The following is a 17,568-nucleotide window of genomic DNA, read 5'->3' as shown; positions in this document are numbered from 1 at the left end:
GGAAAAAGACTTGTACAAAAATATTCATAGCTGCATTCTTTGTGGTGGCAAAGAATTGGAAAATGAGGGGATGCCCTTCAATTGGGGAATGGCTGAACAAATTGTGGTATCTGTTGGTGATGGAATACTATTGTGCCCAAAGGAATAATGAACTGGAGGAATTCCAGGAACAACCTTCAGGAACAACAACCAGGAACAACCTCCAGGAAGTGATGCAGAGTGAAAGGAGCAGAACCAGGAGGACATTATATGCAGAGACTGATACACTGTGGTACAAGTGTATGTAATGGGCTTCTCTACTAGCAGCAATGCAATAATCCAGAACAATTTGGAGGGATTTATGAGAAAGAACCCTATCCACATTCAGAGAAAGAACTGTGGGAGTAGAAACACAGAAGAAAAACAACTGCTTGATCACATGGGTTGATGGGGATATGACTGGGGATGTAGACTCTAAATGATCACCCTAGTGCAAATATCAATAATATGGAAATAGGTCTTGATCAATCATGCATGTAAAACCCAGAGGAATTGCACATCAGTTATGGGAAAGGGGGTATGGGGAGGAGAGGGAAAGAACAGGAATCCTGTAACCATAGAAAAATATTATTTATTAATTAAATAAAAATTTCCAAATTAAAAAAAAAAAGATACCTCTGCAGAATTGGGGTAGTAGAAAGAATCCTGGACTTGGGATCAAAGCATAGTTTCAAGAATGGCTTTTACACATTGGTTTTCTCATTTATAAGATAACTACCTGCCTTACAGGACCATTGTGGGGAAAGTGCTTTGAAAATCAAAAACTGCTATAGCATTAAGTTATTATTTTTGTTACTTGTCATCAGATGACATTTGAAGCATGCGTAATAAATACATTTGAGAATTTTATCACAAAGAAGTAAAAAGAAAATCAGCTGACTTTGTTATTCCTTCCCTGTTCTGCAATAACCAGACATAACATGCAAAAACTGAATAACTGAAAAGCTATCTCTGAGGCACAGAATTTAAGGAGAAAATCCTCAGAAAACTAAATTAACTTCTCAGCCTTTTCAAATGAAGCAACTTCTCTCAGTTGACCACAGGGGACCTTCCTGGATATCATCAAAAGAAATATGCTCTTGATAGTAACATGCTCTATTAAGTGAATAAACAGGCAGGTAGATATTTTAGCAACTAATGGTTGAGCAAAGATGAAGATTGTTTTTTCCTTTGTAGCCCATTCGGGCAAAGGGCCTGCAGAGATCAATTTTACTTATGTCTAGAATTTTGGTAAACCTCATAGCCACTCTGAACAGGGATGGGTACAATTTTAATTCAACAAGCATCGATTAAACACCAGCTACAAAGTGCTGCATATTGTGCTGACAATTGGGGATACAAAAAAAAATGCCATGGTCCCTGCTGTAATGAACTTTATAATTTAACAGGGAGAAGAGACATATCTGTGTGACTAGGCTACAGGTTTGAATGTAATTAAGTACAAGCAGGTTGTCAAATAGGTTTGGCAAACTAAGAAGGACTATTTCGCAGCTTCCTATTCCTAGCCCAGTCTTTGACATGAAGGGAACGCAACACTGTCCTAGCTCTCAGGTTTTCCAAGACTGGCATAATTTGTCTGTTATCTCTGTGGTTCAGGTATAGATCAGTCAACCGTGACACTTTCCCATCAACACTCTAATGGCAAGTCTGGCTTTGCCCCACTAACTTTTCCTAGCAGTAAAGGTTAATATGTAGCCTGTACATTCACACAGATACATACACATAGATACATTTATACATACATACCTTCAAATGTATATATGCATACTTATAGAGAACACAGAGTATATAAATATATATTAAGATACAATATGTAAGAATATATACTATATCTGACACTATGTACCAATATAAGGGCATATGGAGTATGTAATGTAGATAGAGGCATCAAGTACCTGAGTATATCTAAAGGCACATAGTAGTATGTGGTTTCTATAAGAACACATAGCATGTAGTACATGTAAATACATTAGATAAACACACAAGTAATTATGGCATATGGGCTATGTAAATATAATGTGAAAAATATATAGCATATGCAAGGCAATGTGTATCTATACAAGGGCATGTAGTATGTTGTAAATATAGCATGTATATGATATAAAAGTAAGCAAAATGCATAAATATATACTAAAGTATACATTAAATATCTTTTCTATATACTACATACCCTTATATGTACTATAGATTTTATATATGTGCATAAACACACTTATAGAGGTACAATGTCGTATATACTATAAATTCTTCTATTTTATTTTTGGCCAACCTCAAAGTCACTCTGAACAGAATATTTCTATATTATGTTTACTTATATATGTACACAGGTACATGTAGAGTGTGTATATACTTATATATAGCACATACTATGTACCCATATACACTACATACTATGTTTACACATAGATACTAATACTTTATATACATATATGCTATGTATGCTTATATTTACACTGACTATATATATACATGTATAATATTGTCATATATGCTATATACTCTTAGATACCATATTTATATCATACATTTCTTTATGTAGCTCCTGACTGACCTACACTCTCTTCCCCCCTTCCTCATCTCTCCAGGTTTTTGAGCCATTCGATCTGATGGACAATTACCAGCCTCCTTGCCAGTTCATGGATCTGAAGCTCTCAGGACCCACTGTCAATAAAAGCAGACTTTCTGGGGAATGAGTGTGTACTATCATTGCTGTCCCCCACTGCCTATGGGATCTAATACAAACTCCCTAGTTGAGTATTCAAACTTCTCAAAGACCATTCCAGCCTCTTTTCATTCATTCCTACTCAAGTACTCTGCCTTTTAGCCAAATTGGTCCTTTGAGCTAATTCCTTACCTCACTTTCCCTCTCCCCACTTTCACTACTTTAAAAAATCCATTGTGGCTATTAGAACTCTTTTCTGCAGAAGTTTTATTGATCTGATATCCTTCATCTAGTAGAGATAACTGCTGTGTAGTTAATAGAAAGTCAAAAAAATACCTGGGTTCAAATACTGTCTCAGACATATAATGGCTATATGATTGTGAGCAAGCCCCATAACTTCTTAGTGCCCTGGGGCTAGCCAATGCTTTAAGACCAGACATTACAAAGAAGGTATTAGGAGGAGTTTTCTCATCCGGAGTTCCCTACACCCTTGAAATCACAGATTTAAATCTTTATCCCCTCTTCTATCCTAATCAAAGCATTGTTAAGCCTTTAAAGGCAAGCTTCACTTAAATTTCCAAAGTAGGTAGTAAATATTGGTCTTCATGTGACTTGCTGAGGTGTAGACACAAAGCCTATTTCTCAGATTTAGCCAGTATCATGAATGGTAGAGCCAAGAGTAAGAGTCAGCAGTCTGTCAACCCAAGCCTCTTTCTAGCCATTGTGTTTTGACTGCCATCTAAAATGTCTCTGTATTATTATCTGCTTAAAGCTTTCAGCTTATTAGACAAAAGGGTTTCTGCCAATGAACTTGGATGAGGTCTCTCTCATTATGAACCTACTAGAGGGTAATTTTTTCTTTTTTACTGCTCAGAATGGGAGAGTGGGGCTTGCTTCTCCTTCTGCCATTACTAGCCTCAAAATTTGTCTTATATGGCCAAAAATGACATATTTTAGCCCTAAAAACTGTCTCATAGCATTCAGTCCAATTAATTTAATCTACAAAGGCTGGTCAAAAAGCAAAATGGAGCCAAGGGTGTTCTCTAATTCAGGGTCATCAAAGATGTTGCTACAGTCAGAAACTATAACCTATAAAGAAAAAAGAAAAGAAAGGGTCCTACAATAACATTTCTAGAAATCAAACTTCTGCAAAGCAAATGGAAACTCTGGCAAGAAACCACTCAGTAGTCTCTGCTTAATTGTGTAGCTAGAAAAAGGCCAAGGAATTTGTAGACAGTATTGCCTAAAGGTTCAAATATAAAAGGCCATTCAATATCAACCCAAAAATCTGCCTCCAGTGAAAGAAGTCCTTTAGCAAAGCAAATGTTACCTAAACTTTCATTAAGCAGAAAAAACAAAACAAGGAAACTCATCAGATGTGGATTTGAGAACTCAGGTTCTCAGGTTAGAAACGCAGAGAAAGGAACTTGAACCCAGGATGGGCTTTCTTCTGCTTCTTTCAAGTCAGAGATAACAATCCTTTTAAAAAAAAATTATTCAGTCAATTTAGAACATTATTCCTTGGTTACAAGAATCATATTCTTTCCCACCCTCCCTTCTCCCCACTCCTTCTCATAGCCGACGAGCAATTCCACTGGGCATTACATGTGTCCTTGATAAGAACCTATTTCCATGTTGTTGATGTTTGCACTATAGTGATCATTTAGAATCTTCATCCCCAGCCATATCCCCTCAACCCATGTAGTCAAACAGTTGTTTTCTTCTGTGTTTCTATTCCCACAGTTCTTCCTCTGAATGTGGATAGTGTTCTTTCTCATAAGTCCTTCAGAATTGTCCTGGATCATTGCATTGCTGCTAGTAGAGAAGTCCATTACATACAATTGTACCACAGTGTATCAGGCTCTGTATATAATGTTCTCTTGGTTCTGCTCCTTTCACTCTGCATCAATTCCTGGAGGTTGTTCCAGGTCACATGGAATTCTTCCACTTTATTATTCCTTTTAGCACAATATATTCCATCACCAACATATACCACAATGTGTTCAGCCATTCCCCAATTGAAGGGCATCCCCTTATTTTCCAATTTTTTGCCACCACAAAGAGCTCAGTTATGAATATTCTTATACATGGCTTTTTCCTTATTAGAGACAACAATACTAATGGTTTTGGGTTTCCTGAAAAGTTTCTCCATCTGGGAAAGATTCATGCCTAATAGCAAATAGGAACTCCTATTTCTAAAAAGAGCTGGTTTAAAAAAACAAAAGTTGTAAAATGATAGGAAATACCACAAGTGTGGCATAGCCAAATCTAAGTTTGCAGTCCCAGTCAGAGCAGTGTCTTGCATGATGTCCCATATTTAGAGAGCTCTAGTTTCCTGGACTAAACTGATTTGAATTGAGTGACATAAGATTGCTATTAAGATATGCATTTACTCTTCCTTTTAGGAATTGTTTGGAGAATTAAAATTATCAATATTTTGATAACTGTGAATGAAAATGGCAAGGGGAATGTAGTTGTAAGAAAGAAGCCACTTCATTGAAAGCACTATTGTACTGATCAATCAGTCTGTCAATAAACATTTATTAATTGTCTATAGTGTGTCAGACACCATGTACTGGGATCAGGAAAAAAAAAAAGGCAGGGGACAGCTGTTCTCAAGGAGCACAGTCTATTTGGGATTGCACAGTTTACTGAATCTGATCACCTGCCTTTTTTTTTTTATGTAAGGAGAAAGACTCCCAGTTCTCTCCCAAGAAAACATTCATTCATAGGAACTGCATTTTCTTGCTAACATGAATAGGAATTGGACCTGTGAGTTCACTAGGGTCAGTAACTTTTCTGTAACTTAGAGAGATAGCTACCTAGAAAAGAGGTCAAATTCACATAGAATGGAGAGGGCAGAGCATGCCATTAAAAAGCTGATAAATTTCCTTGCAGGCTGTATATTGGTTTAGAAAATAACAAATTATATCATCTACACTTTATTGTTTTTTTCATTTATTTTATTAAATTTTGGTCAATTACATTTTAATTTGGTGTGGTTGACTCCTAGGTTGTCAGCAACATGTTTGGTCCCTCTGCCCTAGAGAACTGAGAAGTTAAGGGAGTTTCCCAGGATCATGCAGCTTATATAGAACAGAGGTGGGACTTGAGCCCAGATCTTCCTAGCTTTGCAGGCAGCTAGCTCTCTTCATAATGACATGCTGCCACAAAATATCATTCAAATAGAGACAGGTGAGTTATTTATTTTAATATACCCTGGAACTCTAGTTTCATTGCTGCATTAAGAAGCTATGTTGCTTAGTTGTTTGAGTCTAGGGTATCCTTTTCAAATGTGATGCTTGGAAATGTACAAAGGCATATTTATATTTACATCTGCATTAAACAACTACTCACCCTTCCATGTCTGGTAAATTAAAATGGAAGCATTTTAAAAATTGCCTTTCTAATTTAGTGACATCTTAGAATAGGAAGAAGCAATCTGATCCTTGTCAGTTCTTGTCAGGAAGCTTTTACAGTGACTAGAATGAAGTGTGTGTCATAAAAACAAATTAATTATAAGATAAGGCATTAGGTTTATGGATTCAGGAATCAAGCAATTGCTGAGTATGCTTTTGTCTTGGTAGGAAAAAGGAGCCAGAAATGCTTCTTATACAGGTAAGCAGGCCTGTAATCAGTGACCCCAGAGATCCCTTAGCCATATACTTTATGGACTACTTTATGCTTCATGAAAAGAAATAAATTAAAATGATCTATTTTTATAGGCTCTCCGTCTACAGTTTGGGTCAAAATGTTTTTTGCTGATCCACATTTTAATTACCCTGTACATATGTTCTCATCATTATTTCTTAATTTTAAATTCCAAGCAAGAAAACCTCTTAGGCACTGATAATATGTTATAGGGAGGCTCATCCCTGATTATTTCTATAAAAGATATCAGTATCAGTACATCCCTGCATTTCAATCAGTCTCCATTGTGTGGAAGTTTCATTGAGAAGATGGTAAGAGTCAAAAACCAGAAAGAGAAAAAAAAAACTCCCCTCTTCAGACTTGGTGACAACAGAGACAACAGAATGGAATCATCCTTCCCAGCCAGATTCTGCTCAAGGGTTTGTAGAGTCCGGCTTGTGTGGCTGTCTGGAGCATAGTCGAGCATTAATGAGCATTTCCAGACTGGCCACTGCACTGATTTGCTGAATAACCAAGTCTCAATGGAGGAGTAAATATCTAATCCAAAAGAAAAGCATGGGCTCTCTGTCAAGTGATATAGACTAACAGAAGCCACCAGATGCCCTAGAACAGGATTTCAGAATTCTGGTTAACCTTATCCTTCTATCTGTTTTTATGACACTTGAAGACAGTAGCAACAAGTGGCTCCCATCAGTGACAGCTTCCCACCTATTCATCATGATCTTGGAAAATCCCTTAGCCCAGAGAGACACTCTCTGCCTTGAATCTGGACCAATTTCCCACTTTGTTCTCCTTAAAGGAGCCTTGAGTCTCAGCATCTCTTTGTGCAGCTACCAAAGACTTTTCAAAACAAGTATACAGTAAGTCTGTTCTTATAGAAATGCTTTTATATGTATTCATATTCACACAAATACTTAAGTCTAAATATATCAAGCCATGCAATGTATAGAACAATTTCTAGTATTTAAAGGGCACTTTGGTTTCTTGAATAGAACTGACTTGAATTGAATTCCAATATGTGTATATATATATATATACATATATATGCACAAATACACACATACACTACATACCACCTACCTCCTAGGGTTGTGAGATTTTATTTGCAAAGGACTTTGAAAACTTTAAAACACTCTTTTTTGGTGGCAGCAAAGAATTGGAAATTATGGGGTTGACCATCAACTGGGAAATGACTGAACAAATTGTGGTATATGACTGTAATGGAATATTATTGTGCTATAAGAATGATGAGCAGAATGACTCTGGAAAAACCAGGAAAGATGTACTTGAAGTGATCTAAAATATAGTGAGCAGAACCAGAAGAACATTGTAAACAGTAGCAGCAATATTTTTTAAACCCTTACCTTCCATCTTAGAATCAATACTGTGTATTGGTTCCAAGGCAAAAGAATGGAAAGGGCTAGACAAGGGGAGTTAAGTGACTTGCCCAGAGTCACTCAATTAGGAAGTGTCTGAGGCCAGATCTGAACCCAGGATCTCCCATCCCTAAGCCTGGCTCCCATTCCACTGAGTAGCCCAGCTGCCCCCTACCCTCCAGCAATATTTTTTATACAGGGATCCAAGACAACCTCAGAAACTCATGATGAAAAATGCTATTTGCCTTCAGAGAAAGAACTGACAGAGTCTGAATGCAGACTAAAACATACCATATGTATGTCATTCTTATAGGACAGTGATAACTGTACCAACTGTCCATTATTTGCACCAGTGGAGAGAATTTTGGAAAGATAATTTCAAATGATATGATTTTAAAATTCTATATTTTTGGCTTTTGCATTTAAAAAAATTCTCACATTTGAATATGAGAATGCCTGATTCTCTGAAAAGTCCCTCCACCACCAACAAAAATAAAATCTGCTTTGAAGACCTGGCACAGAAGAAGCTGGGACCTATCCAGTTTCTCTATCCTGACTATTTACTTGACTTCTCTCTCCACCCTATACCATTCTAAGGTTAGATAACAGGTCTCTCAGGATAAACAATAGAGTATGTGGTTTAGTGGGAAGATCACTGGCTCTAGAGTAAAAAGTTCTGGGTTCAAACATACCTTGATGCCAAAAGTCAGTGTAACCAAGGATAAGTCACTTAACATCCTTGGACCTCAGTTTCCTCATGAGTCTGTTGGGTTAGATGGATGCTGAGGTCTTTTCCGGGTCTAGGAGCCCTAGGGTATAGGAGGAAGAGTTTGAATTTCTGAGGACTCCCCTCTGAAGTTATAGATTTCAATAATGTAATGATTTACCAAGTTCTTTTTCTTGCAACTAGCACTACCCAACATAATAACATACTATTTATGGGGCACTTTTAGATTTACATACAATATTATCTCATTTCAATTTCACAATAGCCTGACAGTATTGATTATTGCTCCCATTTTACAAGTGAGGAAACTGGGTTTGGGTAAGGGATGTTGTTGGCTTTCAGTCCTGTCTCTTCATTACCCTATTTGGAGTTTTCATGGCAAAGATACTGGAGTTGTTTGTCATTTACTTCCCTAGCCCATTTTACAGATGAAGAAACTGAGGCAAACAGTATTAATTAAATGACTTGTCCAGGGTCATACAGCTATTAGATATCTGAGGCCAAATTTGATCTCAGGGAGATGTATCTTTCTGACTCCAGGCCTGGTACTTTCTCTACTGTGTCACCTAGCTACTACTGGGTAAGAGATTCACAGCTAATAAATCTTGGTCACAATTCACAGCCAGGTAAATTCCTGAATTTCTCCCCAATATGTATGCTTCTAGTTTATATATTCCAGATATGGGGCATGGGATGATCTGCAAGAGGCCACTTTAGCCATTGGGGCACAAAGAAACAAGAATAGAATCCCTTTTTGAAGAAAGCACACTGAAATGATAAGCTTTTTTGTAGATCAAATAAATTTTCCTTTTGGGAGAAGCCTAAAATTTCTGGAAATGATTCTAGCTATTGTTTATCTCTGAAGATTATTGACATCTTGAAACCAAAATCATGCTTTTTATGGGACACCTTTGAGGTCACTGTTTGATGTAGTAAAATGGTCTTCAGAGCACCTGGGAGATACAGAAAGATAAAGACAGAGACAGAGGGAAAGATATGAAAATGATGATGGAATGCACTAAAAAACTGAAACCTACTCTTTCCATTACTAAAACAGCAATATGGCACCTCTAGGGGTTCAATAACAGCATGAGGTACAAGCAATGAGAAGAGATTGACTAGATTAGAATTTTGTTTCTTTTCCTGACTAGTCTGAATGTTTTGATTGCTAACAACTATAGGATGACTAGTTCAATCAACTGGATGAAAAAATTCCCTCGATGGAAATATTTATGTGTGGGGGAAATCAGTCACTACTCTTTTTTTGGTCTATTGTTTGGAGCAAGTAAATTTTACTTTTCTACCTGTTGTTCTATTATTGAGAAAACAAAACCTAACTTTGAGCTATGAAAGTTGACTAATGGTCCTTCCCTGAATTTCTAAAGCACTTCTAGACTGCGTGACAAAGTCATGAGAGGCAGCTGGAGTACTGGGTAGAGGGCTGGTCGTGGAACCATGAAGATTATGGTTCATATACAGACACCCACCAGCTGTGGGATCAAGGGTAAATCTCTCAGCCTTTCACTAGTGCTAGGCAAGAATCCAATACATCAAGTTACAGAGAATTGCCAATTTTTATAGATGGAAAGAGGTTCTCTCCCAAATGTTTCCTGAACTGACCCACTCTCCTCTCCCATACACAAAGACAAAAACCTCAACCTGAGGTTCTTGAACTGTTGCATGTGCCCTTAACTAGTGGATAAATTCCCAGCAAGAATTTTGTTTTTCCTTTTATATTCTCCCTCGAATTTAACACAATGCCAAGGACACAGTGGACTTCTTGCTGAATTGTTCAGCACCATCAATTTGTTTCTGTGTCCAAGTGAATTACAATTAATTCAAAACAATAAATAATCCTGTATACCAAGTGTCTCTCTGGACCCAACCACTTTAGAAGAGAACTTGATTGCTTATTGCTTGCATGTTAAGAGAGGGCACCTATAAACTTTAAAATCTTTTCTCCTAATAACCAAGTACTAATTAATTATCCTTCCATTCCTCTGATCTTTTCCCATTTCTTCATACAACCACTTCACTATTTATTACTACTAATCACAGCAAATGTTCTAACAGCTAGGATCAAGAAAAATGGGGTGTGGGGTGGCATTGTATATGTGTGTCTGTATGTATATGTATATATGTACACAACCCTCTACAGACACATGTGTGTGTACCTGTGTGTTTTCTTTGTTTTGATTTGGTTTTGGTAATTTCCAAGTTATTCCCCTCTCAGACTTCCAGACTTCAGAATGGTTCTCTCAGGTTCAAGACTTTATGTGTCCACATCCATTCTACACTATAGGTCAAGAGCTACCATTGATATTTTCAACTTATTTCCTAGTTAGCCAGATCTTACAATTAATTCAAAACAAAGAATCTTGGAAAATAATATAGTAAGAAAAGTACTAAGAGAATGTTCTCCCTCTAGACCTGAAGCACAGGATAAGGGTTCAGACAGTGATTTAATCTGTGATTTCTTTGTTATAAAGAACTCCCAAAGGAAGAAATTCCTTCTAAGTCAGCTTCTTGTGTACAACCTAGGTCTTAGAGTTGCCTCTCCCATGAATATATACACTGTAATTGGGAAGGAATGGGGATTCATAGGGATCATACATGGGAGGGATCCACACATGACATGTATAGCCAGAGCACACTCATGGGGTGACATATAATTCTTACAATGAGGGTCATTTTAATACACTGTTCTCTCTGAGCCTTCCCTCTGCTGGGTATAATGCTCTGTATATTTCCAGTCTGGGTCCAGCACTGGGGGTAATGTCTCTGTAGTTCCTTGCCTCTTGCTTTTCCCACAACTTCTCTGTTGGTCTTGTGGTCTCTCTTAGGAAAAGCAATTTGGTACCAGATTATAGGGTTCATCTCCGCATGACCTATGAGCAGTCATCTTAGCACTCAGTAGGGCATGGTGTCTAGAAGTCTTTCCCAAATAAGGGTAGGCTGGCACTCTTTAATCTTAATCTGTGTGTGTGTGTGTGTGTGTATGTTATTTCAGTTGTGTCCAATTTTTCATGACCCACTTGATATTTTCTTGGCAAAGATACTGGAGTGGTTTGCCATTTCCTTATCCTGTTCATTTTCCAGATGAGGTACACTGAGGTAAATGGGCTTAAGTGCCTTGCCCAGGATTACACAGTTAAGTATTTAAGGCTGAATTTGAAGTCAAGTCTTCCTGACTCCAAACCAAGAGCTCTATCCACTGTGCCAGTTAGCTTCCAAATAGCCAGATAACACCCAGTTAATAAAAGCCAAGTGCCCTAAACTAAGATTAATCTTTTTTTTTCTAGAATCTTAGACTAAGATTATTGTCTTGTTTCCCAAACAGCTACTTGATTTAGGAACAGAAATTCTCATAGAATTAATTGAAAAAAAATGAACAAAGGTGGCTTAGCTATCCCAGATTTTAAACTGTATTACAAAGTGGCAATCATCAAAATAATCTGGTACTATCTAAGAAACAGAATTGTGGATCAATGGGATTGATCAAGAATTTAACACTTAGAAGTAAATGACCATGGTAACCTAATGTATGACAAACCCAAAGATCCAAATTTTTGGTTTGTACAAAAGTTTTTTAACTTAATATAATCAAATATGATATAATCAAAACTATTCATTTCACATCTTATATTGCTCTCTACCTCTTGTTTGGTCATAAATTCTTCCCTTCTTTATAGATCTGCCAGGTCTATAGACATATAGTCTATTCTATGTTCCCCTAATTTACTCATGGCATCACTCTTTATGTCTAAGTAATTTTTTACCTTATTTTGGTTTAGGATATAAGATATTGGTCTATACTTAATTTCTGTTACACTGTTTTCCACTTTACCAAGCTGTCTTTGTTAACTAGTGAATTCTGATTCCAAAAGCTGGGGGTCTTTGGGTTTATCAAATACTAGGTCATTTACTCCTACATATTGTGTATTTAATCTGTTCCATTGATCTATCATTCTATTTCTTCTTAGCTGGTACCAGTCTGTTTTGATGACTGCTGCTTATAGTATAGTCCGAGATCTGTTCATTTTTCATTAATATTTTAAAATTAATTTTTATTAGTTTCCTTGATATTCTTGACCTTTTGTTTTGTTTTTATTTTTCTATTTCCATAAAATAATTATTTGGTAGTTTGATTGGCATGGCACTGAATAAGTAAATTAATTTAGGTAGAATTGTCATTTTTATTAACATACAAGCATTTGGAGGAAGAACTCACTATTTACCAAAAATTGCTGGGAAAATCAGAAAACAGCATGGCAGAAACTAGGTACAGACTAACACCTTGTGCCATATGCAAGGTAAAAATAAAAATGGATACATGATTTAGAAATAAAGATTAATGCCATAAGCAAATTAGAGGACCGTGGAATAGTTTACCTGTCAGATCTATAGAAAGGGGAAGAATTTATGTCCTAATAAAGCACTACCAGATGTAAAGTAGATAGCCCTGACTACATTAAATTAAAAAGGATTTACAAGAACAAAATCAATACAACCGAGATTGGAAAGGAAACAACAAACTGGGAAAACAATTTTATAGCAAATATCTCTGACAAAGTCCTCATTTCTCAACTATATAGAGAATTGAGTCAAATGTATAATAAGAACACAAGACATTCCTCAGTTGACAAGTGGTCAAAGGATAGAAACAGTCAATTCTCAGATGAAAAAATGAATCTTTATCATATGAATCTTTATCATATGAGAAAATACTGCAAATAACTATTAGAGAAGTACAAATTAAAACAATGTTGAGGTACCACTTCATACCTAGCAGACTGACAAAAAAGGAAAATGATAAATGAAGGGGAGGTGGTAAAACTGGGCCACTAATGCATTGCTGGAGAAGGGTGAGATGGAAAGAACATGGATCACAAAATGTTAGAAAACAATTATTAAAAATTGTAGCAACATGTAACTTGAAAAAAAATAAAAGAAAAAAATTTACTTGCATCTAACTAGCCAGGAAAATGGATTTGAATATGAACAAAGAAGACAATGTCACTACTATCTACCCACTAGTACTTTAATCCTCCCTTTATAATGCATAACTGTCAACAGCAAACCTCTCCAACTTTGATACTGTATTTTGATCAGTGAAAAAAACTTCCTTGCCTCTATCTGTATGTCTGTATCTTTGTGTCCAAACACAGAGACAGACATTTGGAAACAGATTTTTAAAAATATATATATTCAATTATAGAAACCCATTAAAACAATTTAAATAAAGTATCTGTATAAGAGACTAAATGATGACAAAGTTTGCTTCCTTCCATATCTAAAATTCTATGATTCTTCATTTTTCTGAAATTCACTATAAGAGAAGATAGTGTGTTAGTTGCCCTAGAGTTTGACTAGTGCTTCTCAACCTTTTTGGATGTGAGTTCATTTAAAAATCTTATTCTTATTGATATTTAACTATTTTTATATCATTTTTGTTCCCAAATATGTCTCTCTAGTGAACTACCCTTTCTAACAAGTGGGGGGGGGGGAGGGGAACAGGGGAAAAAAGCACTTTAGCAAAACCAAACAATATATTAGGATCCTTTTCTATATAAGAACATTTCAGAGACTCCTGACATAGGAAAAGTTATAGCCAGGGTACTTACAAGAGGAGTTAATTCCCCAGTAGTCCCCTAGTATATTCCATCCTCTTTCTCTGTGGGAGCCTTTATTTCAGTGTCTCTTGGCTAGAAAGAAAAGGTGAAGTAATTAATTTCAAAGTACTCTTCCCCCCCCCCCTCCTTCTCCTTTTGGTTTTCCTTTTAGTGATCTAGGAAGGGTCCAAAAGTTTTAGGCACATCATATAAGATAATGGCTACACTGATGGTTCCCCCCCCCCCCCACCTTTATGTCTGGGTCATATATCCATTTTGATCTTACCTGGGTAAATGGTTGTAAGATAATTGTTTAAACCTCATTTCTGCCATACTGCTTTCTAGTTTCTCCCAACATTTTTTTTAACCAAATGGTGGTATCCCAAAAGCTTGGATCTTTATTTTGGGGTTGTTTTTTAAAAACTACTTTCCCAGGATATTTATTGCCTCTTCACTCACTCAAAGAGTCTATGGCAATGTTTAAAATCCTTTCTATAGCTTACAATTCATGGGCAATCTCAAAATGAATAGCTATTGGTAAGGGTCCATGTTGTTCAGCTGTGTCTGACTATTTCTACCCCATTTGGGGCTTTCTTGGCAAAGATACTGGAGTAGTTTGCCATTTTCTTCTTCAGCTTATTTTCTAGCTGGGGAAAATGAGGTCAACAGAGTTAAGTGTTTTCCATATTTTAGGTAGGGAGTACAAGTATTATTTTCACCATTTTTTCCAAATAAAGAAACTGAGGCTCTGAGCACTTAAGTGATTTCCCCATGGTCATATAACTAGAAACACACACACACACACACACACACACACACACACACATATATATACCCTCAGGTTTCCTGCCTGGAGGGGCTCAGTGCTCTTTCCATTGTCTCATGATGCCTCCTGACAGGCTTTCAGAAAGGGTAAGTTTTTGTAAAGCCAGAGGCCAGAAGATTATTCAGGAAGAAGAGATACTCAGTCTGGCACCTCATCATGAATGCTGACCTAAGGAAAGCTGGTTTCAGTCAGAGAGGAAATGCTCTATATTTCTTTTTCTCTATAATAGGAAGGAATCAAACTGAAAGACAAAGATTCCAGGAAAAGAAAGAGAAGGACTTAAAGAGGAATAAGAAAACAAATATTTGTTAAGGACCTACTATGTGCCAGGCACTGGCATTGATAAGACAAGGATAAAGAAATTATGGTTTTCAAGATGCTTTGAAGCAAGGAGAAATCTCCAGGGGAGTTTACCTTAAAAGCTATTACCAAGAATCACAAAGGTCTGAGGATCTTGCTTACAAAGAATATGAAGAACTGGAAGAATTTTTACAGTGACCTACATGGGGTACATGATAATTGTCTTTCTGTCATGGCTAGTTAATTGTCATCAATACTCAAAGAATACATGGGTTTCTCTCTTCAAAAAAAAAAAGTAAAAAGCCTTGAAGAATGTGTCTCTACTTTTCAGCATAAATTATGGGGAATGATTGAATTGCTTCCTTAAAAAAAGGGCACCCATTATATTGACAAAACACAATGAAATGAAATAACAAATGGCAAAGGGGCTGTGAAGAGTCAGGCATATATTATGGGTGGAGCTGGAAATCAGTCCAATTGTCCTAGAAAACACTTTGGAATTATGGGAGAAAAGTTAGTAAATGTCCTCACTCTGACACAGTGGTCCTAGCACATACATTACAAGGAGATTGAAAAGTCCCATATAGATACAAATACTCATAATAGTGTTCTTTTTAATGGCAAACTTGGAAATAAAGTGGGTTCCCACTGATCAGGAGAATGACTGAACAAATTGTGTCATATAAATATGATAGAACATTAACATAGCAATAAGAAATGAGGACTATGAGGAATCAGAGACATGGGAAAGCCGGTCTGAACTGTTTTCTGAGAAAAGAAAGCAGAAAGGAGGAGAATGGTATAAATAACAATTACAAGATGTAAATTAAAAAAAAAAAAGCACTATCACAAATCAGAATTCAGATTATATCCAATGTCTAATCTTGGACTCAGAGCACTGAAGGTGAAACATACTCCTTTCTCAGTACAAATGGCATGAGCTATGTGTAGTTAATGTAATATATATGTTTGTCAGAAGAAGTTACTAAGTTGATTTATTTTGCTTAATTTTTTATCTTTGTAATAAGAGATACTTCTAAGGGAGGAAGGTTATTTGGAAATAACAATGATATGAAAACTTTTAAACCATTGATAAAAACGGTTCTAAAATGGAAAAGCTAATACTGAAAAAAAACCTCCCTAAAGTTATAGGTTCAATGGGAGAAAGTTTCAATGTGAAAACAAAGAAGGAAAAAAGGGTATTTAAAGATGTAGAGATGAATCTTGACATGTGTAAGAATGTGATGAAAGAGAAGAATAAGGACCACAAAACATTTGGAGTTAAGCAACAGATGTTAGAGGGTTCCTCCTAAAGACAAAGAACCCTCTGCAGAAGTAGCTGCTTGTTTTCCCAGGACTAACTCCACAGATATACAGGCACCATCAGGTGAGAGATCATTCAGAGGAAGAAGAGGCAAGTAGCTGATCCTGAAGGGGTGATGAGGCACTCTTTTGTAGACTTGATTATAACAATAGAGAGGTGGTTGCTGTCTTCTGTAAGGAGTGTATCTGGGACATAACAGAGAACCTTCCCAAATATGTCAATCCTGATGACTAATAGCTCCTTCCAGTAATGCATATGGATACAATGATACTGCCAGAAGTAATCTGGAAAGCATTGGTAAGGATTGTAAAGTCTGGAGCAAGAAGCTGCAAAGCACAGGTGGTATTTTAATCTCTGCTGCCAAGTGAAGGCAAGTCTGCAGAGGAGAAAAGCTGAGTTGGGAAGAGAACAGCTGGTTAAGAAGTTGATAACTGAATATGGGGACTTGGAATTTTGGACCCTGACTTAAAGTCCAAGGATTATGGGCTTCTGGCCACAGTTGGAATGCACCTAATAAGAGCGGAAAATAAATCCACTTGGAGCCATGCAAATCTAATAAACAAAGCTTTACAGTGAAAATGGAAGAGGGGGGAAAATCTTTCTAAATATCTCCACCTGACTAGAGCACATATAATGCAGGAAGAGAATGGATGGATGAAACACTCTACCTGGACATAGGAAGACAAGTTCAAATCTAGCCTCAGACACTTAATAGTTGTGGCACCCTGGAGAAGCCACATAACCCACTTCTGCCTCAATTTCCTCAGCTGTAAAGTGGGGATCATAATAATACCTACCTTGCATGATTGTTGTGAGGATCAAATGAGACAATAATTGTAAAATGCTCAGCATAGTACATGTAAATGCTTATTGCCTTTCTTTGCCCTTCCCTACCTCACCTTGTTCAAGTACAGAATGGATTACATTACCCAGATCTGAGATCCCTTCCAGCTTTGAGGTTTTGTGAAGTTTTCCCGTTTATAGTTAGCCTAAATCTGCCTCTCTAAAATTTCTCTCCATTATTCCAAGTTCTATCCTCTGACACAAACAG

General features: G+C 36.7%; 1 protein-coding gene across 9 annotated transcripts in view; it reads right to left on the bottom strand.

Annotated features, from left to right (window-relative positions):
* The window catches only part of CRACD (capping protein inhibiting regulator of actin dynamics), a 309,702-nt gene that overhangs the window by 227,310 nt on the left and 64,824 nt on the right, over positions 1-17,568 (bottom strand). For 3 of the 9 annotated variants that reach the window (XM_056802646.1, XM_007496410.3, XM_007496419.3), the window contains exons 2-3: positions 14,080-14,160; positions 8,421-8,537 (exon numbers count right to left, since the gene is read on the bottom strand). The exons of 4 other annotated variants lie outside the window; for them this stretch is intronic. The gene's annotated coding sequence lies outside the window, so the exon portion shown is untranslated. The remainder of the gene's footprint in view (positions 1-8,420; positions 8,538-14,079; positions 14,161-17,568) is intronic. 2 more of the 9 variants (XM_056802647.1, XM_007496411.3) reach the window with 1 other exon arrangement.

Source organism: Monodelphis domestica, chromosome 6 (genome assembly GCF_027887165.1).
Source record: "Monodelphis domestica isolate mMonDom1 chromosome 6, mMonDom1.pri, whole genome shotgun sequence".
NCBI classification, from domain to species: domain Eukaryota; kingdom Metazoa; phylum Chordata; class Mammalia; order Didelphimorphia; family Didelphidae; genus Monodelphis; species Monodelphis domestica.
The sequence above is the reverse complement of the archived record's forward strand: the minus strand, read 5'-3'. Positions and strand labels throughout refer to the sequence as shown.